This window comes from Zingiber officinale, chromosome 11B (assembly GCF_018446385.1).
Source record: "Zingiber officinale cultivar Zhangliang chromosome 11B, Zo_v1.1, whole genome shotgun sequence".
Taxonomy (NCBI): Eukaryota; Viridiplantae; Streptophyta; class Magnoliopsida; order Zingiberales; family Zingiberaceae; genus Zingiber; species Zingiber officinale.
The window spans coordinates 18,526,970-18,552,740 of record NC_056007.1 but is presented as its reverse complement, the minus strand read 5'-3'; the positions used below and the strand labels follow the sequence as shown (position 1 = coordinate 18,552,740).

Here is a 25,771-nt window from a genome sequence, read left to right as displayed (position 1 = left end):
ATTCCCCATGTTTAAATTGCACATATTATGTTTAATTAGTTTCATGCACGCAACGTGTTCGATCAATTGCTTCAACCATTAGTTAGGTTTAATTTAATGCATTCTACTTTGTTTAATTCTTGTTTGTCTTTTTCTTTCAATTTCGTTAAATTCTAGTTTTGATTAAATGCAATTATGTTAGGTTAGATTAGATTTCTTTAATGCTTTAGGGTTCATTAATGCTTACTTTATTTCATGTTGCCTTTTATTTTCTGCAATTGTAGTTAGGTTAGGCTTAGCTTTATTACTCGCATTGTCTTTCATTTATTAGATTAGGTTTCATTTAATGCTTTGTCATTTCATTCCTTTGTTTAATTGTGTTGACAGTGAAGCCCATAACATAGAGTGACAATGCGCTGTGGATTAATTGTTGACACTTAGTTAGATTTTATTCCAACATTAGATTAGTTTCCTACTTGCTTTTCTTCTCATTTGTTAGATTTAGAATCAAAATCCAAATCTCAGTTTCATATTAAAAATCCTAAAAATAGAAATAACATACAATCCTAAGTTTATCACTTACTGTTACATTCGTTGGGAGATGACTTGAGTCATTTCTATGCTACATTAGCATAGGAGGGGTTTGGTACTTCATTATTTGATGCTCATTTCATGAAAAAATTGGGTCATAATCAGCGTGTCGATTTGTTTGCTTGTTCTTTCCTTTAGTCTTTAGCTTTCGTATTTGTATTTAGTATTAGATTTCCGCCGTGCAACTAATAAATATGTAGAAAGAGATTTATTTGGGGGCACCGTCTATCCAACCCCCCTTCTAGCTGGCCACAAGATCTCCTACAAGTGGTATCAGAGCGAGGCCGCTCTCCATTGTACTAACCGCCAAGGAAGCAAGGATGGTCGGCTTGATAGAACAACCAAAGTTCGAAGGAGGAAGCTTATGGGACATCACCTTCTGGATGGTGAAGATGAAGAACTTCTTTGAGACGGATTGGGACACAATGATGGTGATGAAAGAGTCATTTGAAGTCCCGAAGGACAAGAAAGGGAAGAAGCTCCGACCATGCCATTGGACGGAGGAGCAAACCACACGATCGAAGGTAAATTCAAAGGTAATATCAATTTTAATTGATATGTTGCCTAATGACGCTGTGAGTCATGTAGGCAAATATGAGAACGCCCATGAATTGTGGAGCAAAGTAAAGAAAGTTCTAGGAGTAGAACTTTTTCCTACACATGAAGAAGTAGAGCCCAAGGAGATGAGTTTAAGTGCTCAAGCAGAGGAGGAGCAACTAGAAGGTGATGAGCATTCAACTTCTAAGGAGAAGGAGGATGAGGAAGTATCATCAACATTCTCAAGGGTTGAAGAAGAGTCCAAGACGAATGAAGAATAAATCTTGGAAGAAGTCAACCTAGTGAGCACCTCCACTGAAGAAAAGTTAAAGGACCACATTATGTGCTTCAGGTGCAATGAAAATGGGCACTACAAGATTAGGTGTCCACTGGGTAAGAAAGAGGTATATCCTAAACTCAATTCAATTTCTTTAGAATCTAATTTGAGTTGTAGGAAGAAGAAGGAGAAGAAGCACATTAGATGCTTCACATGTGGTGAAATGGGACACTACCACACCAAATTCCCAAAGAAGAAAGAACTCAAGAAGTTGGTGCATTTGAAGAAGTGAGAAAAGAAGTGGAGGAAAAATGGAGATTCATGTCAAGGGGGAGCTCCAAAGGTAAAGTGTAAGATAAATCCTAATTTAAATTTGAAGTCAAATTTAAATTCCTTCATGCATGCTAGGAAAAATAATGATTATCATTATGTAGAAATGAAAAATTTTAGATTTAGATATCATGATAGGAATAGGGTAATTGTAGATCATAACCCTAGGAGAACCATTCATGATAAACCTAGGCATGAAGACCTAAGGAGAACCAAGGCATTAATCCCAAGAAGGGGAGACACATGCCTAGAAAGGGTAGGTCTAGGAATATCCATGGTGGACATGTTGACTCTAGGTTTAGGAACCTAGAAAGGGAAAAATCAAGCTTTGAAGGCAAAGCTTGATAAGTTGGAGAAAACCCTAGAAATATTCAATGTTGGGTTTAAGGGGTTAGGTATGGTGTTGGGTAGTCAAAGACCCAACAATGATAAATCAGATTTGGAATTCCGATCTAGTCCCTCCAAGGCCAATGAGAGATCATATTCTAGAGTGGCAAATGATCATGGCAAGGGAGGATTCTCCAAGGCTAAGGGAAAGTCTTATGCTAGGGTTGCATATGACTATAGCAAGGAGAAGTCAATAAATAACAAGAGAAAGTCATTTAAGGGTAAGGAAAAATTAACCAAGGACAAGGTGCCCAAGGTTAAGAATGTTAGGTTTGTAGGCCAAGTATCACCGGAGGTACACCGATGTGACCTAGCAATTATGGATGAGTCACCTAAGGAGGTGACTAAGGTTAAGAGCTCTAGGGGAAACTCAAAGAGTCAAATTGGGACCCATGACCAATGAATTTCAAGTGAATTTTATTTGGGAGTGTAGGTTGGGTCATGGAATGTGTCAAGTGGTTTAGAGACAGACTTGAGTCTCAAACCTAGAGATTTGGCACACATTGGATTGTGTTTCATGCAAGGAAATATGACATTGGAGTCATATGACATGATAATTGGTTTTGGATGTATATATGACATATAAACCAATGCTAGGGATGCATTGTGGGTTAGTATGAACAAATACATCAAGAGTAAGCCAAAACTAGGACTTTAGGTCAAGGTTTAATTGAACCATTTAACTAGTTTTGGATTTTGTATCAATCTTTGGATTGATGATAGATACATTTTGTAATATATTTTTTTTCAAATAGACATGGGTAAAACAGACCTCTCCATAAAATTTGGAGATTTTTGGATGTCTGTGGAATTATTGGTGTATTTATGAAATCAGGTCAGAAATGTAGGATAGGCTGAAAATAGTGTGTCAATCGAAATGTGCTAAAACAGAACGATAACACATGCACGAGCACGTTTCTTTTACCCAAAAATAATAAATAAAAATAGGTGCAACACGAGGACTTCCCAGGGGGTCACCCATCCTAGTACTGCTCTCGCCCAAGCACGCTTAACTTGGGAGTTCTGATGGGATCCGGTGCATTAGTGCTGGTATGATCGCACCCATCCTCCCTTTCGCACACTCCCTATTTATACCGCGAGCGGCCGTCGCGCGAACCAGCCCTCCGCCGCCCCTTCCCCCCGGCGAAATCGACCCGGCCAATCAACAGTCGAAACACAAGAACAAAAAATAATAAAAACCAATCGAAATCGAACACCACCATCGAGTAAGCACCCGGCCGCGACTCCTCCGAGCAGTCGCCGCCACCGCCTCCCGGGGAAAGAAAAAAAATAAACGAATCAACAAACGGTCCGATACCTCCCGCGAAAAAACAGATCGACCGATAACACATGCACGAGCACGTTTCTTTTACCCAAAAATAATAAATAAAAATAGGTGCAACACGAGGACTTCCCAGGGGGTCACCCATCCTAGTACTGCTCTCGCCCAAGCACGCTTAACTTCGGAGTTCTGATGGGATCCGGTGCATTAGTGCTGGTATGATCGCACCCATCCTCCCTTCCGCACACTCCCTATTTATACCGCGAGCGGCCGTCGCGCGAACCAGCCCTCCGCCGCCCCTTCCCCCCGGCGAAATCGACCCGGCCATTCAACAGTCGAAAACAAGAACAAAAAATAATAAAAACCAATCGAAATCAAAAACCACTATCGAGTAAGCACCCGGCTGCGACTCCTCCGAGCAGTCGCCGCCACCGCCTCCCGGGGAAAGAAAAAATAAACGAATCAACAAACGGTCCGATACCTCCCGCGAAAAAACAGATCGACCGATAACACATGCACGAGCACGTTTCTTTTACCCAAAAATAATAAATAAAAATAGGTGCAACACGAGGACTTCCCAGGGGGTCACCCATCCTAGTACTGCTCTCGCCCAAGCACGCTTAACTTCGGAGTTCTGATGGGATCCGGTGCATTAGTGCTGGTATGATCGCACCCATCCTCCCTTTCGCACACTCCCTATTTATACCGCGAGCGGCCGTCGCGCGAACCAGCCCTCCGCCGCCCCTTCCCCCCGGCGAAATCGACCCGGCCAATCAACAGTCGAAACACAAGAAAAAAAAATAATAAAAACCAATCGAAATCGAACACCACCATCGAGTAAGCACCCGGCCGCGACTCCTCCGAGCAGTCGCCGCCACCGCCTCCCGGGGAAAGAAAAAAAATAAACGAATCAACAAACGGTCCGATACCTCCCGCGAAAAAACAGATCGACCGATAACACATGCACGAGCACGTTTCTTTTACCAAAAAATAATAAATAAAAATAGGTGCAACACGAGGACTTCCCAGGGGGTCACCCATCTAGTACTGCTCTCGCCCAAGCACGCTTAACTTCGGAGTTCTGATGGGATCCGGTGCATTAGTGCTGGTATGATCGCACCCATCCTCCCTTCCGCACACTCCCTATTTATACCGCGAGCGGCCGTCGCGCGAACCAGCCCTCCGCCGCCCCTTCCCCCCGGCGAAATCGACCCGGCCATTCAACAGTCGAAACACAAGAACAAAAAATAATAAAAACCAATCGAAATCAAAAACCACCATCGAGTAAGCACCCGGCCGCGACTCCTCCGAGCAGTCGCCGCCACCGCCTCCCGGGGAAAGAAAAAAAATAAACGAATCAACAAACGGTCCGATACCTCCCGCGAAAAAACAGATCGACCGATAACACATGCACGAGCACGTTTCTTCGAACGCCGAATAATAAATAAAAATAGGTGCAACACGAGGACTTCCCAGGGGGTCACCCATCCTAGTACTGCTCTCGCCCAAGCACGCTTAACTTCGGAGTTCTGATGGGATCCGGTGCATTAGTGCTGGTATGATCGCACCCATCCTCCCTTCCGCACACTCCCTATTTATACCGCGAGCGGCCGTCGCGCGAACCAGCCCTCCGCCGCCCCTTCCCCCCGGCGAAATCGACCCGGCCATTCAACAGTCGAAACACAAGAACAAAAAATAATAAAAACCAATCGAAATCAAACACCACCATCGAGTAAGCACCCGGCCGCGACTCCTCCGAGCAGTCGCCGCCACCGCCTCCCGGGGAAAGAAAAAAAATAAACGAATCAACAAACGGTCCGATACCTCCCGCGAAAAAACAGATCGACCTATAACACATGCACGAGCACGTTTCTTTTACCCAAAAATAATAAATAAAAATAGGTGCAACACGAGGACTTCCCAGGGGGTCACCCATCCTAGTACTGCTCTCGCCCAAACACGCTTAACTTCGGAGTTCTGATGGGATCCGGTGCATTAGTGCTGGTATGATCGCACCCATCCTCCCTTCCGCACACTCCCTATTTATACCGCGAGCGGCCGTCGCGCGAACCAGCCCTCCGCCGCCCCTTCCCCCCGGCGAAATCGACCCGGCCAATCAACAGTCGAAACACAAGAACAAAAAATAATAAAACCCAATCGAAATCAAAAACCATCGGAAAAAAGACACGCTGATACCACGACTTTATTCAAAACAACAATAGCAATAATGATAATACTAAAATAATAAAAATAGGTGCAACACGAGGACTTCGGTCACCCATCCTAATATTGCTCTCGCCCAAGCACGCTTAACTTCGGAGTTCGATGGGATCCGGTGCATTAATGCTGGTATGATCGCACCCTTCCTTTCTCACACTCTCCCTATTTATACCTCCGCCGCCCCTTCCCCCGGCGAAATCGACCCGGCCATTCAACAGTCGAAACACAGGAACAAAAAATAATAAAAACCAATCGAAATCAAAAACCACCATCGAGTAAGCACCCGGCCGCGACTCCTCCGAGCAGTCGCCGCCACCGCCTCCCGGGGAAAGAAAAAAAATAAACGAATCAACAAACGGTCCGATACCTCCCGCGAAAAAACAGATCGACCTATAACACATGCACGAGCACGTTTCTTTTACCCAAAAATAATAAATAAAAATAGGTGCAACACGAGGACTTCCCAGGGGGTCACCCATCCTAGTACTGCTCTCGCCCAAACACGCTTAACTTCGGAGTTCTGATGGGATCCGGTGCATTAGTGCTGGTATGATCGCACCCATCCTCCCTTCCGCACACTCCCTATTTATACCGCGAGCGGCCGTCGCGCGAACCAGCCCTCCGCCGCCCCTTCCCCCCGGCGAAATCGACCCGGCCATTCAACAGTCGAAACACAGGAACAAAAAATAATAAAAACCAATCGAAATCAAAAACCATCATCGAGTAAGCACCCGGCCGCGACTCCTCCGAGCAGTCGCCGCCACCGCCTCCCGGGGAAAGAAAAAAAATAAACGAATCAACAAACGGTCCGATACCTCCCGCGAAAAAACAGATCGACCGATAACACATGCACGAGCACGTTTCTTTTACCCAAAAATAATAAATAAAAATAGGTGCAACACGAGGACTTCCCAGGGGGTCACCCATCCTAGTACTGCTCTCGCCCAAGCACGCTTAACTTCGGAGTTCTGATGGGATCCGGTGCATTAGTGCTGGTATGATCGCACCCATCCTCTCTTCCGCGCACTCCCTATTTATACCGCGAACGGCCATCGCGTGAACCTAGCCCTCCGCCGCTTTTCTCCCGGCGAAATCGACCCGACCACAAAAATCAAAAATAATAAAAACCAATCGAAATCAAAAACCACCATCGAGTAAGCACCCGGCCGCGACTCCTCCGAGCAGTCGCCGCCACCGCCTCCCGGGGAAAGAAAAAAAATAAACGAATCAACAAACGGTCCGATACCTCCCGCGAAAAAACAGATCGACCTATAACACATGCACGAGCACGTTTCTTTTACCCAAAAATAATAAATAAAAATAGGTGCAACACGAGGACTTCCCAGGGGGTCACCCATCCTAGTACTGCTCTCGCCCAAACACGCTTAACTTCGGAGTTCTGATGGGATCCGGTGCATTAGTGCTGGTATGATCGCACCCATCCTCCCTTCCGCACACTCCCTATTTATACCGCGAGCGGCTGTCGCGCGAACCAGCCCTCCGCCGCCGTTCCCCCCGGCGAAATCGACCCGGCCATTCAACAGTCGAAAACAAGAACAAAAAATAATAAAAACCAATCGAAATCAAAAACCACCATCGAGTAAGCACCCGGCTGCGACTCCTCCGAGCAGTCGCCGCCACCGCCTCCCGGGGAAAGAAAAAATAAACGAATCAACAAACGGTCCGATACCTCGCGCGAAAAAACAGATCGACCGATAACACATGCACGAGCACGTTTCTTTTACCCAAAAATAATAAATAAAAATAGGTGCAACACGAGGACTTCCCATGGGGTCACCCATCCTAGTACTGCTCTCGCCCAAGCACGCTTAACTTCGGAGTTCTGATGGGATCCGGTGCATTAGTGCTGGTATGATCGCACTCATCCTTCCTTCCGCACACTCCCTATTTATACCGTGAGCGGCCGTCGCGCGAACCAGCCCTCCGCCGCCCCTTCCCCCCGGCGAAATCGACCCGGCCATTCAACAGTCGAAACACAAGAACAAAAAATAATAAAAACCAATCGAAATCAAACACCACAATCGAGTAAGCACCCGACCGCGACTCCTCCGAGCAGTCGCCGCCACCGCCTCCCGGCGAAAGAAAAATAATAAACGAATCAACAAACGGTCCGATACCTCCCGCGAAAAAACAGATCGACCGATAACACATGCACGAGCACGTTTCTTTTACCCAAAAATAATAAATAAAAATAGGTGCAACACGAGGACTTCCCATGGGGTCGCCCATCCTAGTACTGCTCTCGCCCAAGCACGCTTAACTTCGGAGTTCTGATGGGATCCGGTGCATTAGTGCTGGTATGATCGCACCCATCCTCCCTTCCGCACACTCTATTTATACCGCGAGCGGCCGTCGCGCGAACCAGCCCTCCGCCGCCCCTTCCCCCCGGCGGAATCGACCAGGCCATTCAACAGTCGAAACACAAGAACAAAAAATAATAAAAACCAATCGAAATCGAAAACCACTATCGAGTAAGCACCCGGCCGCGACTCCTCCGAGCAGTCGCCGCCACCGCCTGCCGGGGAAAGAAAAAAAATAAACGAATCAACAAACAGTCCGATACCTCCCGCGAAAAAACAGATCGACCGATAACACATGCACGAGCACGTTTCTTTTACCCAAAAATAATAAATAAAAATAGGTGCAACACGAGGACTTCCCAGGGGGTCACCCATCCTAGTACTGCTCTCGCCCAAGCACGCTTAGCTTCGGAGTTCATGGGATCCGGTGCATTAGTGTCGGTATGATCGCACCCATCCTCCCTTCCGCACACTCCCTATTTATATGCAGCGAACGCCGTCGCGCGAACCAGCCCTCCCCCGCTTTTCCCCGCGAAATCGACCCGACCATTCAACAATCAAAACACAGAACAAAAATAATAAAACCAATCGAAATCAAAACCATCGAGTAAGCACCCGCCCACGACTCAAAAAAAAATAAACGAATCAACAAACGGTCCGATACCTCCCGCGAAAAAACAGATCGACCTATAACACATGCACGAGCACGTTTCTTTTACCCAAAAATAATAAATAAAAATAGGTGCAACACGAGGACTTCCCAGGGGGTCACCCATCCTAGTACTGCTCTCGCCCAAGCACGCTTAACTTCGGAGTTCTGATGGGATCCGGTGCATTAGTGCTGGTATGATCGCACCCATCCTCTCTCCCGCACACTCCCTATTTATACCGCGAACGGCCGTCACGCGAACCAGCCCTCCGCCGCTTTTCCCCCGGGAACAAAAAATAATAAAAACCAATCGAAATCAAAAACCACCATCGAGTAAGCACCCGGCCGCGACTCCTCCGAGCAGTCGCCGCCACCGCCTCCCGGGGAAAGAAAAAAAATAAACGAATCAACAAACGGTCCGATACCTCCCGCGAAAAAACAGATCGACCGATAACACATGCACGAGCACGTTTCTTTTACCCAAAAATAATAAATAAAAATAGGTGCAACACGAGGACTTCCCAGGGGGTCACCCATCCTAGTACTGCTCTCGCCCAAACACGCTTAACTTCGGAGTTCTGATGGGATCCGGTGCATTAGTGCTGGTATGATCGCACCCATCCTCCCTTCCGCACACTCCCTATTTATACCGCGAGCGGCCGTCGCGCGAACCAACCCTCCGCCGCCCCTTCCCCCCGGCGAAATCGACCCGGCCATTCAACAGTCGAAACACAAGAACAAAAAATAATAAAAACCAATCGAAATCAAAAACCACCATCGAGTAAGCACCCGGCCGCGACTCCTCCGAGCAGTCGCCGCCACCGCCTCCCGGGGAAAGAAAAAAAATAAACGAATCAACAAACGGTCCGATACCTCCCGCGAAAAAACAGATCGACCTATAACACATGCACGAGCACGTTTCTTTTACCCAAAAATAATAAATAAAAATAGGTGCAACACGAGGACTTCCCAGGGGGTCACCCATCCTAGTACTGCTCTCGCCCAAACACGCTTAACTTCGGAGTTCTGATGGGATCCGGTGCATTAGTGCTGGTATGATCGCACCCATCCTCCCTTCCGCACACTCCCTATTTATACCGCGAGCGGCCGTCGCGCGAACCAGCCCTCCGCCGCCCCTTCCCCTCGGCGAAATCGACCCGACCATTCAACAGTCGAAACACAAGAACAAAAAATAAAAAAAACCAATCTAAATAAAAAACCACCATCGAGTAAGCACCCGGCTGCGACTCCTCCGAGCAGTCGCCGACACCGCCTCCCGGGGAAAGAAAAAATAAACGAATCAACAAACGGTCCGATACCTCCCGCGAAAAAACAGATCGACCGATAACACATGCACGAGCACGTTTCTTTTACCCAAAAATAATAAATAAAAATAGGTGCAACACGAGGACTTCCCAGGGGGTCACCCATCCTAGTACTGCTCTCGCCCAAGCACGCTTAACTCCCTATTAATCCCGCGGGCGGCGGTCGCCCAAACCAGCCCCCCGCCCCCGTTCCCCCCGGCGAAATCGACCCGGCCATTCAACAGTCGAAAACAAGAACAAAAAATAATAAAAACCAATCGAAATCAAAAACCACCATCGAGTAAGCACCCGGCCGCGACTCCTCCGAGCAGTCGCCGCCACCGGCGCCCGGGGAAAGAAAAAAATAAACGAATCAACAAACGGTCCGATACCTCCCGCGAAAAAACAGATCGACCGATAACACATGCACGAGCACGTTTCTTTTACCAAAAAATAATAAATAAAAATAGGTGCAACACGAGGACTTCCCAGGGGGTCACCCATCCTAGTACTGCTCTCGCCCAAGCACGCTTAACTTCGGAGTTCTGATGGGATCCGGTGCATTAGTGCTGGTATGATCGCACCCATCCTCCCTTCCGCACACTCCCTATTTATACCGCGAGCGGCCGTCGCGCGAACCAGCCCTCCGCCGCCCCTTCCCCCCGGCGAAATCGACCCGGCCATTCAACAGTCGAAACACAAGAACAAAAAATAATAAAAACCAATCGAAATCAAAAACCACCATCGAGTAAGCACCCGGCCGCGACTCCTCCGAGCAGTCGCCGCCACCGCCTCCCGGGGAAAGAAAAAAAATAAACGAATCAACAAACGGTCCGATACCTCCCGCGAAAAAACAGATCGACCGATAACACATGCACGAGCACGTTTCTTTTACCCAAAAATAATAAATAAAAATAGGTGCAACACGAGGACTTCCCAGGGGGTCACCCATCCTAGTACTGCTCTCGCCCAAGCACGCTTAACTTCGGAGTTCTGATGGGATCCGGTGCATTAGTGCTGGTATGATCGCACCCATCCTCCCTTCCGCACACTCCCTATTTATACCGCGAGCGGCCGTCGCGCGAACCAGCCCTCCGCCGCCCCTTCCCCCCGGCGAAATCGACCCGGCCATTCAACAGTCGAAACACAAGAACAAAAAATAATAAAAACCAATCGAAATCAAACACCACCATCGAGTAAGCACCCGGCCGCGACTCCTCCGAGCAGTCGCCGCCACCGCCTCCCGGGGAAAGAAAAAAAATAAACGAATCAACAAACGGTCCGATACCTCCCGCGAAAAAACAGATCGACCGATAACACATGCACGAGCACGTTTCTTTTACCCAAAAATAATAAATAAAAATAGGTGCAACACGAGGACTTCCCAGGGGGTCACCCATCCTAGTACTGCTCTCGCCCAAGCACGCTTAACTTCAGAGTTCTGATGGGATCCGGTGCATTAGTGCTGGTATGATCGCACCCATCCTCCCTTCCGCACACTCCCTATTTATACCGCGAGCGGCCGTCGCGCGAACCAGCCCTCCGCCGCCCCTTCCCCCCGGCGAAATCGACCCGGCCATTCAACAGTCGAAACACAGGAACAAAAAATAATAAAAATCAAAACCCATCCTCGAGTAAGCACCCGGCCGCGACTCCTCCGAGCAGTCGCCGCCACCGCCTCCCGGGGAAAGAAAAAAAATAAACGAATCAACAAACGGTCCGATACCTCCCGCGAAAAAACAGATCGACCTATAACACATGCACGAGCACGTTTCTTTTACCCAAAAATAATAAATAAAAATAGGTGCAACACGAGGACTTCCCAGGGGGTCACCCATCCTAGTACTGCTCTCGCCCAAACACGCTTAACTTCGGAGTTCTGATGGGATCCGGTGCATTAGTGCTGGTATGATCGCACCCATCCTCCCTTCCGCACACTCCCTATTTATACCGCGAGCGGCCGTCGCGCGAACCAACCCTCCGCCGCCCCTTCCCCCCGGCGAAATCGACCCGGCCATTCAACAGTCGAAACACAAGAACAAAAAATAATAAAAACCAATCGAAATCAAACACCACCATCGAGTAAGCACCCGGCCGCGACTCCTCCGAGCAGTCGCCGCCACCGCCTCCCGGGGAAAGAAAAAAAATAAACGAATCAACACACGGTCCGATACCTCCCGCGAAAAAACAGATCGACCTATAACACATGCACGAGCACGTTTCTTTTACCCAAAAATAATAAATAAAAATAGGTGCAACACGAGGACTTCCCAGGGGGTCACCCATCCTAGTACTGCTCTCGCCCAAACACGCACACTCCCTATTTATACCGCGAGCGGCCGTCGCGCGAACCAGCCCTCCGCCGCCCCTTCCCCCCGGCGAAATCGACCCGGCCATTCAACAGTCGAAACACAAGAACAAAAAATAATAAAAACCAATCGAAATCAAACACCACCATCGAGTAAGCACCCGGCCGCGACTCCTCCGAGCAGTCGCCGCCACCGCCTCCCGGGGAAAGAAAAAAATAAACGAATCAACAAACGGTCCGATACCTCCCGCGAAAAAACAGATCGACCGATAACACATGCACGAGCACGTTTCTTTTACCCAAAAATAATAAATAAAAATAGGTGCAACACGAGGACTTCCCAGGGGGTCACCCATCCTAGTACTGCTCTCGCCCAAGCACGCTTAACTTCGGAGTTCTGATGGGATCCGGTGCATTAGTGCTGGTATGATCGCACCCATCCTCCCCTTCCCCCCGGCGAAATCGACCCGGCCATTCAACAGTCGAAACACAAGAACAAAAAATAATAAAAACCAATCGAAATCAAACACCACCATCGAGTAAGCACCCGGCCGCGACTCCTCCGAGCAGTCGCCGCCACCGCCTCCCGGGGAAAGAAAAAAATAAACGAATCAACAAACGGTCCGATACCTCCCGCGAAAAAACAGATCGACCGATAACACATGCACGAGCACGTTTCTTTTACCCAAAAATAATAAATAAAAATAGGTGCAACACGAGGACTTCCCAGGGGGTCACCCATCCTAGTACTGCTCTCGCCCAAGCACGCTTAACTTCGGAGTTCTGATGGGATCCGGTGCATTAGTGCTGGTATGATCGCACCCATCCTCCCTTCCGCACACTCCCTATTTATACCGCGAGCGGCCGTCGCGCGAACCAGCCCTCCGCCGCCCCTTCCCCCCGGCGAAATCGACCCGGCCATTCAACAGTCGAAACACAAGAACAAAAAATAATAAAAACCAATCGAAATCAAACACCACCATCGAGTAAGCACCCGGCCGCGACTCCTCCGAGCAGTCGCCGCCACCGCCTCCCGGGGAAAGAAAAAAAATAAACGAATCAACAAACGGTCCGATACCTCCCGCGAAAAAACAGATCGACCGATAACACATGCACGAGCACGTTTCTTTTACCAAAAAATAATAAATAAAAATAGGTGCAACACGAGGACTTCCCAGGGGGTCACCCATCCTAGTACTGCTCTCGCCCAAGCACGCTTAACTTCGGAGTTCTGATGGGATCCGGTGCATTAGTGCTGGTATGATCGCACCCATCCTCCCTTCCGCACACTCCCTATTTATACCGCGAGCGGCCGTCGCGCGAACCAGCCCTCCGCCGCCCCTTCCCCCCGGCGAAATCGACCCGGCCAATCAACAGTCGAAACACAAGAACAAAAAATAATAAAACCCAATCGAAATCAAAAACCACCATCGAGTAAGCACCCGGCCGCGACTCCTCCGATCAGTCGCCGCCACCGCCTCCCGGGGAAAGAAAAAAAATAAACGAATCAACAAACGGTCCGATACCTCCCGCGAAAAAACAGATCGACCGATAACACATGCACGAGCACGTTTCTTTTACCCAAAAATAATAAATAAAAATAGGTGCAACACGAGGACTTCCCAGGGAGTCACCCATCCTAGTACTGCTCTCGCCCAAGCACGCTTAACTTCGGAGTTCTGATGGGATCCGGTGCATTAGTGCTGGTATGATCGCACCCATCCTCCCTTCCGAACACTCCCTATTTATACCGCGAGCGGCCGTCGCGCGAACCAGCCCTCCGCCGCCCCTTCCCCCCGGCGAAATCGACCCGGCCATTCAACAGTCGAAACACAGGAACAAAAAATAATAAAAACCAATCGAAATCAAAAACCATCATCGAGTAAGCACCCGGCCGCGACTCCTCCGAGCAGTCGCCGCCACCGCCTCCCGGGGAAAGAAAAAAAATAAACGAATCAACAAACGGTCCGATACCTCCCGCGAAAAAACAGATCGACCTATAACACATGCACGAGCACGTTTCTTTTACCCAAAAATAATAAATAAAAATAGGTGCAACACGAGGACTTCCCAGGGGGTCACCCATCCTAGTACTGCTCTCGCCCAAACACGCTTAACTTCGGAGTTCTGATGGGATCCGGTGCATTAGTGCTGGTATGATCGCACCCATCCTCCCTTCCGCACACTCCCTATTTATACCGCGAGCGGCCGTCGCGCGAACCAGCCCTCCGCCGCCCCTTCCCCCCGGCGAAATCGACCCGGCCTATCAACAGTCGAAACACAAGAACAAAAAATAATAAAAACCAATCGAAATCGAAAACCACCATCGAGTAAGCACCCGGCCGCGACTCCTCCGAGCAGTCGCCGCCACCGCCTCCCGGGGAAAGAAAAAAAATAAACGAATCAACAAACGGTCCGATACCTCCCGCGAAAAAACAGATCGACCGATAACACATGCACGAGCACGTTTCTTTTACCCAAAAATAATAAATAAAAATAGGTGCAACACGGGGACTTCCCAGGGGGTCACCCATCCTAGTACTGCTCTCGCCCAAGCACGCTTAACTTCGGAGTTCTGATGGGATCCGGTGCATTAGTGCTGGTATGATCGCACCCATCCTCCCTTCCGCACACTCCCTATTTATACCGCGAGCGGCCGTCGCGCGAACCAGCCCTCCGCCGCCCCTTCCCCCCGGCGAAATAATAAAAACCAATCGAAATCAAAAACCACCATCGAGTAAGCACCCGGCCGCGACTCCTCCGAGCAGTCGCCGCCACCGCCTCCCGGGGAAAGAAAAAAAATAAACGAATCAACAAACGGTCCGATACCTCCCGCGAAAAAACAGATCGACCGATAACACATGCACGAGCACGTTTCTTTTACCCAAAAATAATAAATAAAAATAGGTGCAACACGAGGACTTCCCAGGGGGTCACCCATCCTAGTACTGCTCTCGCCCAAGCACGCTTAACTTCGGAGTTCTGATGGGATCCGGTGCATTAGTGCTGGTATGATCGCACCCATCCTCCCTTCCGCACACTCCCTATTTATACCGCGAGCGGCCGTCGCGCGAACCAGCCCTCCGCCGCCCCTTCCCCCCGGCGAAATCGACCCGGCCATTCAACAGTCGAAACACAAGAACAAAAAATAATAAAAACCAATCGAAATCAAAAACCACCATCGAGTAAGCACCCGGCCGCGACTCCTCCGAGCAGTCGCCGCCACCGCCTCCCGGGGAAAGAAAAAAAATAAACGAATCAACAAACGGTCCGATACCTCCCGCGAAAAAACAGATCGACCGATAACACATGCACGAGCACGTTTCTTTTACCAAAAAATAATAAATAAAAATAGGTGCAACACGAGGACTTCCCAGGGGGTCATCCATCCTAGTACTGCTCTCGCCCAAGCACGCTTAGCTTCGGAGTTCTGATGGGATCCGGTGCATTAGTGCTGGTATGATCGCACCCATCCTCCCTTCCGCACACTCCCTATTTATACCGCGAGCGGCCGTCGCGCGAACCAGCCCTCCGCCGCCCCTTCCCCCGGCGAAATCGACCCGGCCATTCAACAGTCGAAACACAGGAACAAAAAATAATAAAAACCAATCGAAATCAAAAACCACCATCGAGTAAGCACCCGGCTGCGACTCCTCCGAGCAGTCGCCGCCACCGCCTCCCGGGGAAAGAAAAAATAAACGAATCAACAAACGGTCCGATACCTCCCGCGAAAAAACAGATCGACCTATAACACATGCACGAGCACGTTTCTTTTACCCAAAAATAATAAATAAAAATAGGTGCAACACGAGGACTTCCCAGGGGGTCTCGCCCAAGCACGCTTAACTTCGGAGTTCTGATGGGATCCGGTGCATTAGTGCTGGTATGATCGCACCCATCCTCCCTTCCGCACACTCCCTATTTATACCGCGAGCGGCTGTCGCGCGAACCAGCCCTCCGCCGCCGTTCCCCCCGGCGAAATCGACCCGGCCATTCAACAGTCGAAAACAAGAACAAAAAATAATAAAAACCAATCGAAATCAAAAACCACCATCGAGTAAGCACCCGGCTGCGACTCCTCCGAGCAGTCGCCGCCACCGCCTCCCGGGGAAAGAAAAAATAAACGAATCAACAAACGGTCCGATACCTCCCGCGAAAAAACAGATCGACCTATAACACATGCACGAGCACGTTTCTTTTACCCAAAAATAATAAATAAAAATAGGTGCAACACGAGGACTTCCCAGGGAGTCACCCATCCTAGTACTGCTCTCGCCCAAGCGGGATCCGGTGCATTAGTGCTGGTATGATCGCACCCATCCTCCCTTCCGAACACTCCCTATTTATACCGCGAGCGGCCGTCGCGCGAATCAGCCCTCCGCCGCCCCTTCCCCCCGGCGAAATCGACCCGGCCATTCAACAGTCGAAACACAGGAACAAAAAATAATAAAAACCAATCGAAATCAGAAACCACCATCGAGTAAGCACCCGGCCGCGACTCCTCCGAGCAGTCGCCGCCACCGCCTCCCGGGGAAAGAAAAAAAATAAACGAATCAACAAACGGTCCGATACCTCCCGCGAAAAAACAGATCGACCGATAACACATGCACGAGCACGTTTCTTTTACCCAAAAATAATAGATAAAAATAGGTGCAACACGAGGACTTCCCAGGGGGTCACCCATTATAGTACTGCTCTCGCCCATTCACGCTAAACTTCGGAGTTATGATGGGATCCGGTGCATTAGTGCTGGTATGATCGCACCCATCCTCCCTTCCGCACACTCCCTATTTATACCGCGAGCGGCCGTCGCGCGAACCAGCCCTCCACCGCCCCTTCCCCCCGGCGAAATCGACCCGGCCATTCAACAGTCGAAACACAAGAACAAAAAATAATAAAAACCAATCGAAATCAAACACCACCATCGAGTAAGCACCCGGCCGCGACTCCTTCGAGAAGTCGCCGCCACCGCCTCCCGGGGAAAGAAAAAAAATAAACGAATCAACAAACGGTCCGATACCTCCCGCGAAAAAACAGATCGACCGATAACACATGCACGAGCACGTTTCTTTTACCAAAAAATAATAAAAAAAAATAGGTGCAACACGAGGACTTCCCAGGGGGTCACCCATCCTAGTACTGCTCTCGCCCAAGCACGCTTAACTTCGGAGTTCTGATGGGATCCGGTGCATTAGTGCTGGTATGATCGCACCCATCCTCCCTTCCGCACACTCCCTATTTATACCGCGAGCGGCCGTCGCGCGAACCAGCCCTCCGCCGCCCCTTCCCCCCGGCGAAATCGACCCGGCCATTCAACAGTCGAAACACAGGAACAAAAAATAATAAAAACCAATCGAAATCAAAAACCATCATCGAGTAAGCACCCGGCCGCGACTCCTCCGAGCAGTCGCCGCCACCGCCTCCCGGGGAAAGAAAAAAATAAACGAATCAACAAACGGTCCGATACCTCCCGCGAAAAAACAGATCGACCGATAACACATGCACGAGCACGTTTCTTTTACCCAAAAATAATAAATAAAAATAGGTGCAACACGAGGACTTCCCAGGGGGTCACCCATCCTAGTACTGCTCTCGCCCAAGCACGCTTAACTTCGGAGTTCTGATGGGATCCGGTGCATTAGTGCTGGTATGATCGCACCCATCCTCCCTTCCGAACACTCCCTATTTATACCGCGAGCGGCCGTCGCGCGAACCAGCCCTCCGCCGCCCCTTCCCCCCGGCGAAATCGACCCGGCCATTCAACAGTCGAAACACAAGAACAAAAAATAATAAAAACCAATCGAAATCAAAAACCACCATCGAGTAAGCACCCGGCCGCGACTCCTCCGAGCAGTCGCCGCCACCGCCTCCCGGGGAAAGAAAAAAAATAAACGAATCAACACACGGTCCGATACCTCCCGCGAAAAAACAGATCGACCTATAACACATGCACGAGCACGTTTCTTTTACCCAAAAATAATAAATAAAAATAGGTGCAACACGAGGACTTCCCAGGGGGTCACCCATCCTAGTACTGCTCTCGCCCAAACACGCTTAACTTCGGAGTTCTGATGGGATCCGGTGCATTAGTGCTGGTATGATCGCACCCATCCTCCCTTCCGCACACTCCCTATTTATACCGCGAGCGGCCGTCGCGCGAACCAGCCCTCCGCCGCCCCTTCCCCCCGGCGAAATCGACCCGGCCTATCAACAGTCGAAACACAAGAACAAAAAATAATAAAAACCAATCGAAATCGAAAACCACCATCGAGTAAGCACCCGGCCGCGACTCCTCCGAGCAGTCGCCGCCACCGCCTCCCGGGGAAAGAAAAAAAATAAACGAATCAACAAACGGTCCGATACCTCCCGCGAAAAAACAGATCGACCGATAACACATGCACGAGCACGTTTCTTTTACCCAAAAATAATAAATAAAAATAGGTGCAACACGAGGACTTCCCAAGGGGTCACCCATCCTAGTACTGCTCTCGCCCAAGCACGCTTAAATTCGAAGTTCTGATGGGATCCGGTGCATTAGTGCTGGTATGATCGCACCCATCCTCCCTTCCGCACACTCCCTATTTATACCGCGAGCGGCCGTCGCGCGAACCAGCCCTCCGCCGCCCCTTCCCCCCGGCGAAATCGACCCGGTCATTCAACAGTCGAAACACAAGAACAAAAAATAATAAAAACCAATCGAAATCAAACACCACCATCGAGTAAGCACCCGGCCGCGACTCCTCCGAGCAGTCGCCGCCACCGCCTCCCGGGGAAAGAAAAAAAATAAACGAATCAACACACGGTCCGATACCTCCCGCGAAAAAACAGATCGACCTATAACACATGCACGAGCACGTTTCTTTTACCCAAAAATAATAAATAAAAATAGGTGCAACACGAGGACTTCCCAGGGGGTCACCCATCCTAGTACTGCTCTCGCCCAAACACGCTTAACTTCGGAGTTCTGATGGGATCCGGTGCATTAGTGCTGGTATGATCGCACCCATCCTCCCTTCCGCACACTCCCTATTTATACCGCGAGCGGCCGTCGCGCGAACCAGCCCTCCGCCGCCCCTTCCCCCCGGCGAAATCGACCCGGCCTATCAACAGTCGAAACACAAGAACAAAAAATAATAAAAACCAATCGAAATCGAAAACCACCATCGAGTAAGCACCCGGCCGCGACTCCTCCGAGCAGTCGCCGCCACCGCCTCCCGGGAAAAGAAAAAAAATAAACGAATCAACAAACGGTCCGATACCTCCCGCGAAAAAACAGATCGACCGATAACACATGCACGAGCACGTTTCTTTTACCCAAAAATAATAAATAAAAATAGGTGCAACACGAGGACTTCCCAGGGGGTCACCCATCCTAGTACTGCTCTCGCCCAAGCACGATTAACTTCGGAGTTCTGATGGGATCCGGTGCATTAGTGCTGGTATGATCGCAACCATCCTCCCTTCCGCACACTCCCTATTTATACCGCGAGCGGCCGTCACGCGAACCAGCCCTCCGCCGCCCCTTCCCCCCGGCGAAATCGACCCGGCCATTCAACAGTCGAAACACAAGAACAAAAAATAATAAAAACCAATCGAAATCAAACACCACCATCGAGTAAGCACCCGGCCGCGACTCCTCCGAGCAGTCGCCGCCACCGCCTCCCGGGGAAAGAAAAAAAATAAACGAATCAACAAACGGTCCGATACCTCCCGCGAAAAAACAGATCGACCGATAACACATGCACGAGCACGTTTCTTTTACCCAAAAATAATAAATAAAAATAGGTGCAACACGAGGACTTCCCAGGGGGTCACCCATCCTAGTACTGCTCTCGCCCAAGCACGCTTAACTTCGGAGTTCTGATGGGATCCGGTGCATTAGTGCTGGTATGATCGCACCCATCCTCCCTTCCGCACACTCCCTATTTATACCGCGAGCGGCCGTCGCGCGAACCAGCCCTCCGCCGCCCCTTCCCCCCGGCGAAATCGACCCGGCCATTCAACAGTCGAAACACAAGAACAAAAAATAATAAAAACCAATCGAAATCAAACACCACCATCGAGTAAGCACCCGGCCGCGACTCCTCCGAGCAGTCGCCGCCACCGCCTCCCGGGGAAAGAAAAAAAATAAACGAATCAACAAACGGTCCGATACCTCCCGCGAAAAAACAGATCGACCGATAACACATGCACGAGCACGTTTCTTTTACCCAAAAATAATAAATAAAAATAGGTGCAACACGAGGACTTCCCAGGGGGTCAACCATCCTATTACTGCTCTCGCCCAAGCACGCTTAACTTCGGAGTTCTGATGGGATCCGGTGCATTAGTGCTGGTATGATCGCACCCATCCTCCCTTCCGCACACTCCCTATTTATACCGCGAGCGGCCGTCGCGCGAACCAACCCTCCGCCGCCCCTTCCCCCCGGCGAAATCGACCCGGCCATTCAACAGTCGAAACACAAGAACAAAAAATAATAAAAACCAATCGAAATCAAACACCACCATCGAGTAAGCACCCGGCCGCGACTCCTCCGAGCAGTCGCCGCCACCGCCTCCCGGGGAAAGAAAAAAATAAACGAATCAACAAACGGTCCGATACCTCCCGCGAAAAAACAGATCGACCGATAACACATGCACGAGCACGTTTCTTTTACCCAAAAATAATAAATAAAAATAGGTTCAACACGAGGAATTCCCAGGGGGTCACCCATCCTAGTACTGCTCTCGCCCAAGCACGCTTAACTTCGGAGTTCTGATGGGATCCGGTGCATTAGTGCTGGTATGATCGCACCCATCCTCCCTTCCGCACACTCCCTATTTATACCGCGAGCGGCTGTCGCGCGAACCAGCCCTCCGCCGCCGTTCCCCCCCGGCGAAATCGACCCGGCCATTCAACAATCGAAAACAAGAACAAAAATAATAAAACCATCGAGTAAGCACCCGGCCGCGACTCCTCCGAGCAGTCGCCGCCACCGCCTCCCGGGGAAAGAAAAAAAATAAACGAATCAACACACGGTCCGATACCTCCCGCGAAAAAACAGATCGACCTATAACACATGCACGAGCACGTTTCTTTTACCCAAAAATAATAAATAAAAATAGGTGCAACACGAGGACTTCCCAGGGGGTCACCCATCCTAGTACTGCTCTCGCCCAAACACGCTTAACTTCGGAGTTCTGATGGGATCCGGTGCATTAGTGCTGGTATGATCGCACCCATCCTCCCTTCCGCACACTCCCTATTTATACCGCGAGCGGCCGTCGCGCGAACCAGCCCTCCGCCGCCCCTTCCCCCCGGCGAAATCGACCCGGCCATTCAACAGTCGAAACACAAGAACAAAAAATAATAAAAACCAATCGAAATCAAAAACCACCATCGAGTAAGCACCCGGCCGCGACTCCTCCGAGCAGTCGCCGCCACCGCCTCCCGGGGAAAGAAAAAAAATAAACGAATCAACAAACGGTCCGATACCTCCCGCGAAAAAACAGATCGACCGATAACACATGCACGAGCACGTTTCTTTTACCCAAAAATAATAAATAAAAATAGGTGCAACACGAGGACTTCCCAGGGGGTCACCCATCCTAGTACTGCTCTCGCCCAAGCACGCTTAACTTCGGAGTTCTGATGGGATCCGGTGCATTAGTGCTGGTATGATCGCACCCATCCTCCCTTCCGCACACTCCCTATTTATACCGCGAGCGGCCGTCGCGCGAACCAGCCCTCCGCCGCCCCTTCCCCCCGGCGAAATCGACCCGGCCATTCAACAGTCGAAACACAAGAACAAAAAATAATAAAAACCAATCGAAATCAAACACCACCATCGAGTAAGCACCCGGCCGCGACTCCTCCGAGCAGTCGCCGCCACCGCCTCCCGGGGAAAGAAAAAAAATAAACGAATCAACACACGGTCCGATACCTCCCGCGAAAAAACAGATCGACCTATAACACATGCACGAGCACGTTTCTTTTACCCAAAAATAATAAATAAAAATAGGTGCAACACGAGGACTTCCCAGGGGGTCACCCATCCTAGTACTGCTCTCGCCCAAACACGCTTAACTTCGGAGTTCTGATGGGATCCGGTGCATTAGTGCTGGTATGATCGCACCCATCCTCCCTTCCGCACACTCCCTATTTATACCGCGAGCGGCCGTCGCGCGAACCAGCCCTCCGCCGCCCCTTCCCCCCGGCGAAATCGACCCGGCCTATCAACAGTCGAAACACAAGAACAAAAAATAATAAAAACCAATCGAAATCGAAAACCACCATCGAGTAAGCACCCGGCCGCGACTCCTCCGAGCAGTCGCCGCCACCGCCTCCCGGGGAAAGAAAAAAAATAAACGAATCAACAAACGGTCCGATACCTCCCGCGAAAAAACAGATCGACCGATAACACATGCACGAGCACGTTTCTTTTACCCAAAAATAATAAATAAAAATAGGTGCAACACGAGGACTTCCCAGGGGGTCACCCATCCTAGTACTGCTCTCGCCCAAATATGCTTAACTTCGGAGTTCTGGTGGGATCCGGTGCATTAGTGCTGGTATGATCGCACCCATCCTCCCTTCCGCACACTCCCTATTTATACCGCGAGCGGCCGTCGCGCGAACCAGCCCTCCGCCGCCCCTTCCCCCCGGCGAAATCGACCCGGCCATTCAACAGTCGAAACACAAGAACAAAAAATAATAAAAACCAATCGAAATCAAACACCACCATCGAGTAAGCACCCGGCCGCGACTCCTCCGAGCAGTCGCCGCCACCGCCTCCCGGGGAAAGAAAAAAATAAACGAATCAACAAACGGTCCGATACCTCCCGCGAAAAAACAGATCGACCGATAACACATGCACGAGCACGTTTCTTTTACCCAAAAATAATAAATAAAAATAGGTGCAACACGAGGACTTCCCAGGGGGTCACCCATCCTAGTACTGCTCTCGCCCAAGCACGCTTAACTTCGGAGTTCTGATGGGATCCGGTGCATTAGTGCTGGTATGATCGCACCCATCCTCCCTTCCGCACACTCCCTATTTATACCGCGAGCGGCCGTCGCGCGAACCAGCCCTCCGCCGCCCCTTCCCCCCGGCGAAATCGACCCGGCCATTCAACAGTCGAAACACAAGAACAAAAAATAATAAAAACCAATCGAAATCAAAAACCACCATCGAGTAAGCACCCGGCCGCGACTCCTCCGAGCAGTCGCCGCCACCGCCTCCCGGGGAAAGAAAAAAAATAAACGAATCAACAAACGGTCCGATACCTCCCGCGAAAAAACAGATCGACCGATAACACATGCACGAGCACGTTTCTTTTACCCAAAAATAATAAATAAAAATAGGTGCAACACGAGGACTTCCCAGGGGGTCACCCATCCTAGTACTGCTCTCGCCCAAGCACGCTTAACTTCGGAGTTCGATGGGATCCGCATCCTCCCTTTCCCACACTCCCTATTTATACCGCGAGCGGCCGTCGCGCGAACCAGCCCTCCGCCGCCCCTTCCCCCCGGCGAAATCGACCCGGCCAATCAACAGTCGAAACACAAGAACAAAAAATAATAAAAACCAATCGAAATCAAACACCACCATCGAGTAAGCACCCGGCCGCGACTCCTCCGAGCAGTCGCCGCCACCGCCTCCCGGGGAAAGAAAAAAAATAAACGAATCAACAAACGGTCCGATACCTCCCGCGAAAAAACAGATCGACCGATAACACATGCACGAGCACGTTTCTTTTACCCAAAAATAATAAATAAAAATAGGTGCAACACGAGGACTTCCTGGGGGTCACCCATCCTAGATCGCCTCGCCAAGCACGCTTAACTTCGTTCGATGGGATCCGGTGCATTAGTGCCGGTATGATCGCACCCATCCTCCCTTCCGAAAACAAGAACAAAAATAATAAAACCAATCGAATCGAAGCCTCCTACCTCCGCAGCACGCTTTACCTAATAAATAAAATGACCAGGCTCCTCCGCACCCTTCCGGCCCATCGCATCCCCTTCCGCGACACTCCTATTTATAATCGACCCGCCATTCAACAACAACACAAGAACAAAAATAATAAAACCAATCAAATCAAGATCCAAATCAAGTAACCACCCGGCCGCGACTCCTCCGAGCAGTCGCCGCCACCGCCTTCCGGGGAGAGAAGGAAAAAACGAACGAACAAACAGTCCGATACCTCCCGCGAAAAAACAGATCGACCGATAATACACATACACGAGCACTTTTCTTTTGCCAAAAAATCTTTTTAATAAAATAGGTGCAACACGAGGACTTCCCAGGGGGTCACCCATCCTAGTACTGCTCTCGCCCAAGCACGCTTAACTTCGGAGTTCTGATGGGATCCGGTGCATTAGTGCTGGTATGATCGCACCCATCCTCCCTTCCGCACACTCCCTATTTATACCGCGAGCGGCCGTCGCGCGAACCAGCCCTCCGCCGCCCCTTCCCCCCGGCGAAATCGACCCGGCCATTCAACAGTCGAAACACAAGAACAAAAAATAATAAAAACCAATCGAAATCAAAAACCACCATCGAGTAAGCACACGGCCGCGACTCCTCCGAGCAGTCGCCGCCACCTAGTACTTCCCAGGGGGGTCACCCATCCTAGTACTGCTCTCGCCCAAGCACGCTTAACTTCGGAGTTCTGATGGGATCCGGTGCATTAGTGCTGGTATGATCGCACCCATCATCCCTTCCGCACACTCCCTATTTATACCGCGAGCGGCCGTCACATGAACCAGCCCTCCCCGGCCATTCAACAGTCGAAAACAAGAACAAAAAATAATAAAAACCAATCGAAATCAAAAACCACCATCGAGTAAGCACCCGGCTGCGACTCCTCCGAGCAGTCGCCGCCACCGCCTCCCGGGGAAAGAAAAAATAAACGAATCAACAAACGGTCCGATACCTCCCGCGAAAAAACAGATCGACTTGGTATGATCGCACCCATCCTCCCTTCCGCACACTCCCTATTTATACCGCGAGCGGCTGTCGCGCGAACCAGCCCTCCGCCGCCGTTCCCCCCGGCGAAATCGACCCGACATCAAAAACCACTATCGAGTAAGCACCCGGCTGCGACTCCTCCGAGCAGTCGCCGCCACCGCCTCCCGGGGAAAGAAAAAATAAACGAATCAACAAACGGTCCGATACCTCCCGCGAAAAAACAGATCGACCTGGTATGATCGCACCCATCCTCCCTTCCGCACACTCCCTATTTATACCGCAAGCGGCTGTCGCGCGAACCAGCCCTCCGCCGCCGTTCCCCCCCGGCGAAATCGACCCGGCCATTCAACAGTCGAAAACAAGAAAATGATGGACATAGCGTGATTTCGTGAGATCTTTGTACTAGATATGGGTGATATGACTTCCTGATATGGCAATGGGACACCCACCTTATCAGGACACCCACCTTATCAGGACAAGCGCATCATCTCTACTGACAACTACAAATGTGACATACCACTTCTTCATGTTATAAAAGAGACCCTCTCTCACAGGCCAAGCAGCCTTGCATGCGTCGTTGACTAGAGACTTTTTACTACCATTGGTTCCCTCTTTCTAGCTTTTCTTTTGGTC

At 50.2% G+C, this 25,771-nt stretch overlaps 43 non-coding genes and 3 pseudogenes across 43 annotated transcripts; all 46 read right to left on the bottom strand.

Moving 5' to 3' along the window:
- Positions 1-3,046: 3,046 nt before the first annotated feature.
- On the bottom strand, positions 3,047-3,165 carry LOC122035412. The gene has a single exon (XR_006126986.1). It is a non-coding gene; the product is annotated as a 5S ribosomal RNA (ribosomal RNA).
- Positions 3,166-3,494: 329 nt separating this feature from the next.
- On the bottom strand, positions 3,495-3,613 carry LOC122035533. The gene has a single exon (XR_006127082.1). It is a non-coding gene; the product is annotated as a 5S ribosomal RNA (ribosomal RNA).
- A 326-nt stretch (positions 3,614-3,939) lies between these two features.
- LOC122035521 lies at positions 3,940-4,058 on the bottom strand. Its single transcript, XR_006127071.1, has one exon. It is a non-coding gene; the product is annotated as a 5S ribosomal RNA (ribosomal RNA).
- A 329-nt stretch (positions 4,059-4,387) lies between these two features.
- Positions 4,388-4,505, bottom strand: LOC122035418. The gene has a single exon (XR_006126992.1). It is a non-coding gene; the product is annotated as a 5S ribosomal RNA (ribosomal RNA).
- Positions 4,506-4,834: 329 nt separating this feature from the next.
- LOC122035510 lies at positions 4,835-4,953 on the bottom strand. Its single transcript, XR_006127059.1, has one exon. It is a non-coding gene; the product is annotated as a 5S ribosomal RNA (ribosomal RNA).
- A 329-nt stretch (positions 4,954-5,282) lies between these two features.
- Positions 5,283-5,401, bottom strand: LOC122035405. Its single transcript, XR_006126979.1, has one exon. It is a non-coding gene; the product is annotated as a 5S ribosomal RNA (ribosomal RNA).
- A 233-nt stretch (positions 5,402-5,634) lies between these two features.
- On the bottom strand, positions 5,635-5,746 carry LOC122035443 (annotated as a pseudogene).
- Positions 5,747-6,045: 299 nt separating this feature from the next.
- Positions 6,046-6,164, bottom strand: LOC122035403. Its single transcript, XR_006126977.1, has one exon. It is a non-coding gene; the product is annotated as a 5S ribosomal RNA (ribosomal RNA).
- Positions 6,165-6,493: 329 nt separating this feature from the next.
- LOC122035499 lies at positions 6,494-6,612 on the bottom strand. Its single transcript, XR_006127047.1, has one exon. It is a non-coding gene; the product is annotated as a 5S ribosomal RNA (ribosomal RNA).
- Positions 6,613-6,924: 312 nt separating this feature from the next.
- Positions 6,925-7,043, bottom strand: LOC122035402. The gene has a single exon (XR_006126976.1). It is a non-coding gene; the product is annotated as a 5S ribosomal RNA (ribosomal RNA).
- A 325-nt stretch (positions 7,044-7,368) lies between these two features.
- On the bottom strand, positions 7,369-7,487 carry LOC122035408. Its single transcript, XR_006126982.1, has one exon. It is a non-coding gene; the product is annotated as a 5S ribosomal RNA (ribosomal RNA).
- A 329-nt stretch (positions 7,488-7,816) lies between these two features.
- LOC122035656 lies at positions 7,817-7,935 on the bottom strand. Its single transcript, XR_006127181.1, has one exon. It is a non-coding gene; the product is annotated as a 5S ribosomal RNA (ribosomal RNA).
- A 327-nt stretch (positions 7,936-8,262) lies between these two features.
- Positions 8,263-8,379, bottom strand: LOC122035431. Its single transcript, XR_006127004.1, has one exon. It is a non-coding gene; the product is annotated as a 5S ribosomal RNA (ribosomal RNA).
- A 284-nt stretch (positions 8,380-8,663) lies between these two features.
- Positions 8,664-8,782, bottom strand: LOC122035486. The gene has a single exon (XR_006127035.1). It is a non-coding gene; the product is annotated as a 5S ribosomal RNA (ribosomal RNA).
- Positions 8,783-9,073: 291 nt separating this feature from the next.
- LOC122035401 lies at positions 9,074-9,192 on the bottom strand. The gene has a single exon (XR_006126975.1). It is a non-coding gene; the product is annotated as a 5S ribosomal RNA (ribosomal RNA).
- Positions 9,193-9,521: 329 nt separating this feature from the next.
- LOC122035400 lies at positions 9,522-9,640 on the bottom strand. Its single transcript, XR_006126974.1, has one exon. It is a non-coding gene; the product is annotated as a 5S ribosomal RNA (ribosomal RNA).
- A 704-nt stretch (positions 9,641-10,344) lies between these two features.
- LOC122035474 lies at positions 10,345-10,463 on the bottom strand. The gene has a single exon (XR_006127026.1). It is a non-coding gene; the product is annotated as a 5S ribosomal RNA (ribosomal RNA).
- Positions 10,464-10,792: 329 nt separating this feature from the next.
- Positions 10,793-10,911, bottom strand: LOC122035463. Its single transcript, XR_006127023.1, has one exon. It is a non-coding gene; the product is annotated as a 5S ribosomal RNA (ribosomal RNA).
- A 329-nt stretch (positions 10,912-11,240) lies between these two features.
- Positions 11,241-11,359, bottom strand: LOC122035659. The gene has a single exon (XR_006127184.1). It is a non-coding gene; the product is annotated as a 5S ribosomal RNA (ribosomal RNA).
- Positions 11,360-11,678: 319 nt separating this feature from the next.
- Positions 11,679-11,797, bottom strand: LOC122035399. The gene has a single exon (XR_006126973.1). It is a non-coding gene; the product is annotated as a 5S ribosomal RNA (ribosomal RNA).
- Positions 11,798-12,504: 707 nt separating this feature from the next.
- LOC122035451 lies at positions 12,505-12,623 on the bottom strand. The gene has a single exon (XR_006127016.1). It is a non-coding gene; the product is annotated as a 5S ribosomal RNA (ribosomal RNA).
- A 267-nt stretch (positions 12,624-12,890) lies between these two features.
- LOC122035450 lies at positions 12,891-13,009 on the bottom strand. The gene has a single exon (XR_006127015.1). It is a non-coding gene; the product is annotated as a 5S ribosomal RNA (ribosomal RNA).
- A 329-nt stretch (positions 13,010-13,338) lies between these two features.
- LOC122035449 lies at positions 13,339-13,457 on the bottom strand. The gene has a single exon (XR_006127014.1). It is a non-coding gene; the product is annotated as a 5S ribosomal RNA (ribosomal RNA).
- A 329-nt stretch (positions 13,458-13,786) lies between these two features.
- On the bottom strand, positions 13,787-13,905 carry LOC122035406. Its single transcript, XR_006126980.1, has one exon. It is a non-coding gene; the product is annotated as a 5S ribosomal RNA (ribosomal RNA).
- Positions 13,906-14,234: 329 nt separating this feature from the next.
- LOC122035665 lies at positions 14,235-14,353 on the bottom strand. Its single transcript, XR_006127190.1, has one exon. It is a non-coding gene; the product is annotated as a 5S ribosomal RNA (ribosomal RNA).
- A 329-nt stretch (positions 14,354-14,682) lies between these two features.
- LOC122035655 lies at positions 14,683-14,801 on the bottom strand. Its single transcript, XR_006127180.1, has one exon. It is a non-coding gene; the product is annotated as a 5S ribosomal RNA (ribosomal RNA).
- Positions 14,802-15,089: 288 nt separating this feature from the next.
- LOC122035438 lies at positions 15,090-15,208 on the bottom strand. Its single transcript, XR_006127011.1, has one exon. It is a non-coding gene; the product is annotated as a 5S ribosomal RNA (ribosomal RNA).
- A 329-nt stretch (positions 15,209-15,537) lies between these two features.
- Positions 15,538-15,656, bottom strand: LOC122035409. Its single transcript, XR_006126983.1, has one exon. It is a non-coding gene; the product is annotated as a 5S ribosomal RNA (ribosomal RNA).
- Positions 15,657-15,982: 326 nt separating this feature from the next.
- LOC122035448 lies at positions 15,983-16,082 on the bottom strand (annotated as a pseudogene).
- Positions 16,083-16,832: 750 nt separating this feature from the next.
- Positions 16,833-16,951, bottom strand: LOC122035440. Its single transcript, XR_006127013.1, has one exon. It is a non-coding gene; the product is annotated as a 5S ribosomal RNA (ribosomal RNA).
- Positions 16,952-17,280: 329 nt separating this feature from the next.
- On the bottom strand, positions 17,281-17,399 carry LOC122035426. The gene has a single exon (XR_006127000.1). It is a non-coding gene; the product is annotated as a 5S ribosomal RNA (ribosomal RNA).
- Positions 17,400-17,727: 328 nt separating this feature from the next.
- On the bottom strand, positions 17,728-17,846 carry LOC122035415. Its single transcript, XR_006126989.1, has one exon. It is a non-coding gene; the product is annotated as a 5S ribosomal RNA (ribosomal RNA).
- A 329-nt stretch (positions 17,847-18,175) lies between these two features.
- Positions 18,176-18,294, bottom strand: LOC122035664. The gene has a single exon (XR_006127189.1). It is a non-coding gene; the product is annotated as a 5S ribosomal RNA (ribosomal RNA).
- Positions 18,295-18,623: 329 nt separating this feature from the next.
- Positions 18,624-18,742, bottom strand: LOC122035424. The gene has a single exon (XR_006126998.1). It is a non-coding gene; the product is annotated as a 5S ribosomal RNA (ribosomal RNA).
- A 329-nt stretch (positions 18,743-19,071) lies between these two features.
- Positions 19,072-19,190, bottom strand: LOC122035663. The gene has a single exon (XR_006127188.1). It is a non-coding gene; the product is annotated as a 5S ribosomal RNA (ribosomal RNA).
- A 329-nt stretch (positions 19,191-19,519) lies between these two features.
- Positions 19,520-19,638, bottom strand: LOC122035417. Its single transcript, XR_006126991.1, has one exon. It is a non-coding gene; the product is annotated as a 5S ribosomal RNA (ribosomal RNA).
- Positions 19,639-19,967: 329 nt separating this feature from the next.
- On the bottom strand, positions 19,968-20,086 carry LOC122035404. The gene has a single exon (XR_006126978.1). It is a non-coding gene; the product is annotated as a 5S ribosomal RNA (ribosomal RNA).
- A 329-nt stretch (positions 20,087-20,415) lies between these two features.
- LOC122035421 lies at positions 20,416-20,534 on the bottom strand. Its single transcript, XR_006126995.1, has one exon. It is a non-coding gene; the product is annotated as a 5S ribosomal RNA (ribosomal RNA).
- A 328-nt stretch (positions 20,535-20,862) lies between these two features.
- On the bottom strand, positions 20,863-20,981 carry LOC122035419. The gene has a single exon (XR_006126993.1). It is a non-coding gene; the product is annotated as a 5S ribosomal RNA (ribosomal RNA).
- Positions 20,982-21,287: 306 nt separating this feature from the next.
- Positions 21,288-21,406, bottom strand: LOC122035662. Its single transcript, XR_006127187.1, has one exon. It is a non-coding gene; the product is annotated as a 5S ribosomal RNA (ribosomal RNA).
- Positions 21,407-21,735: 329 nt separating this feature from the next.
- On the bottom strand, positions 21,736-21,854 carry LOC122035660. Its single transcript, XR_006127185.1, has one exon. It is a non-coding gene; the product is annotated as a 5S ribosomal RNA (ribosomal RNA).
- A 329-nt stretch (positions 21,855-22,183) lies between these two features.
- Positions 22,184-22,302, bottom strand: LOC122035661. Its single transcript, XR_006127186.1, has one exon. It is a non-coding gene; the product is annotated as a 5S ribosomal RNA (ribosomal RNA).
- A 329-nt stretch (positions 22,303-22,631) lies between these two features.
- Positions 22,632-22,750, bottom strand: LOC122035432. The gene has a single exon (XR_006127005.1). It is a non-coding gene; the product is annotated as a 5S ribosomal RNA (ribosomal RNA).
- A 328-nt stretch (positions 22,751-23,078) lies between these two features.
- LOC122035648 lies at positions 23,079-23,197 on the bottom strand. Its single transcript, XR_006127174.1, has one exon. It is a non-coding gene; the product is annotated as a 5S ribosomal RNA (ribosomal RNA).
- A 1,252-nt stretch (positions 23,198-24,449) lies between these two features.
- Positions 24,450-24,568, bottom strand: LOC122035610. Its single transcript, XR_006127140.1, has one exon. It is a non-coding gene; the product is annotated as a 5S ribosomal RNA (ribosomal RNA).
- A 190-nt stretch (positions 24,569-24,758) lies between these two features.
- On the bottom strand, positions 24,759-24,880 carry LOC122035442 (annotated as a pseudogene).
- Positions 24,881-25,771: the final 891 nt, after the last annotated feature.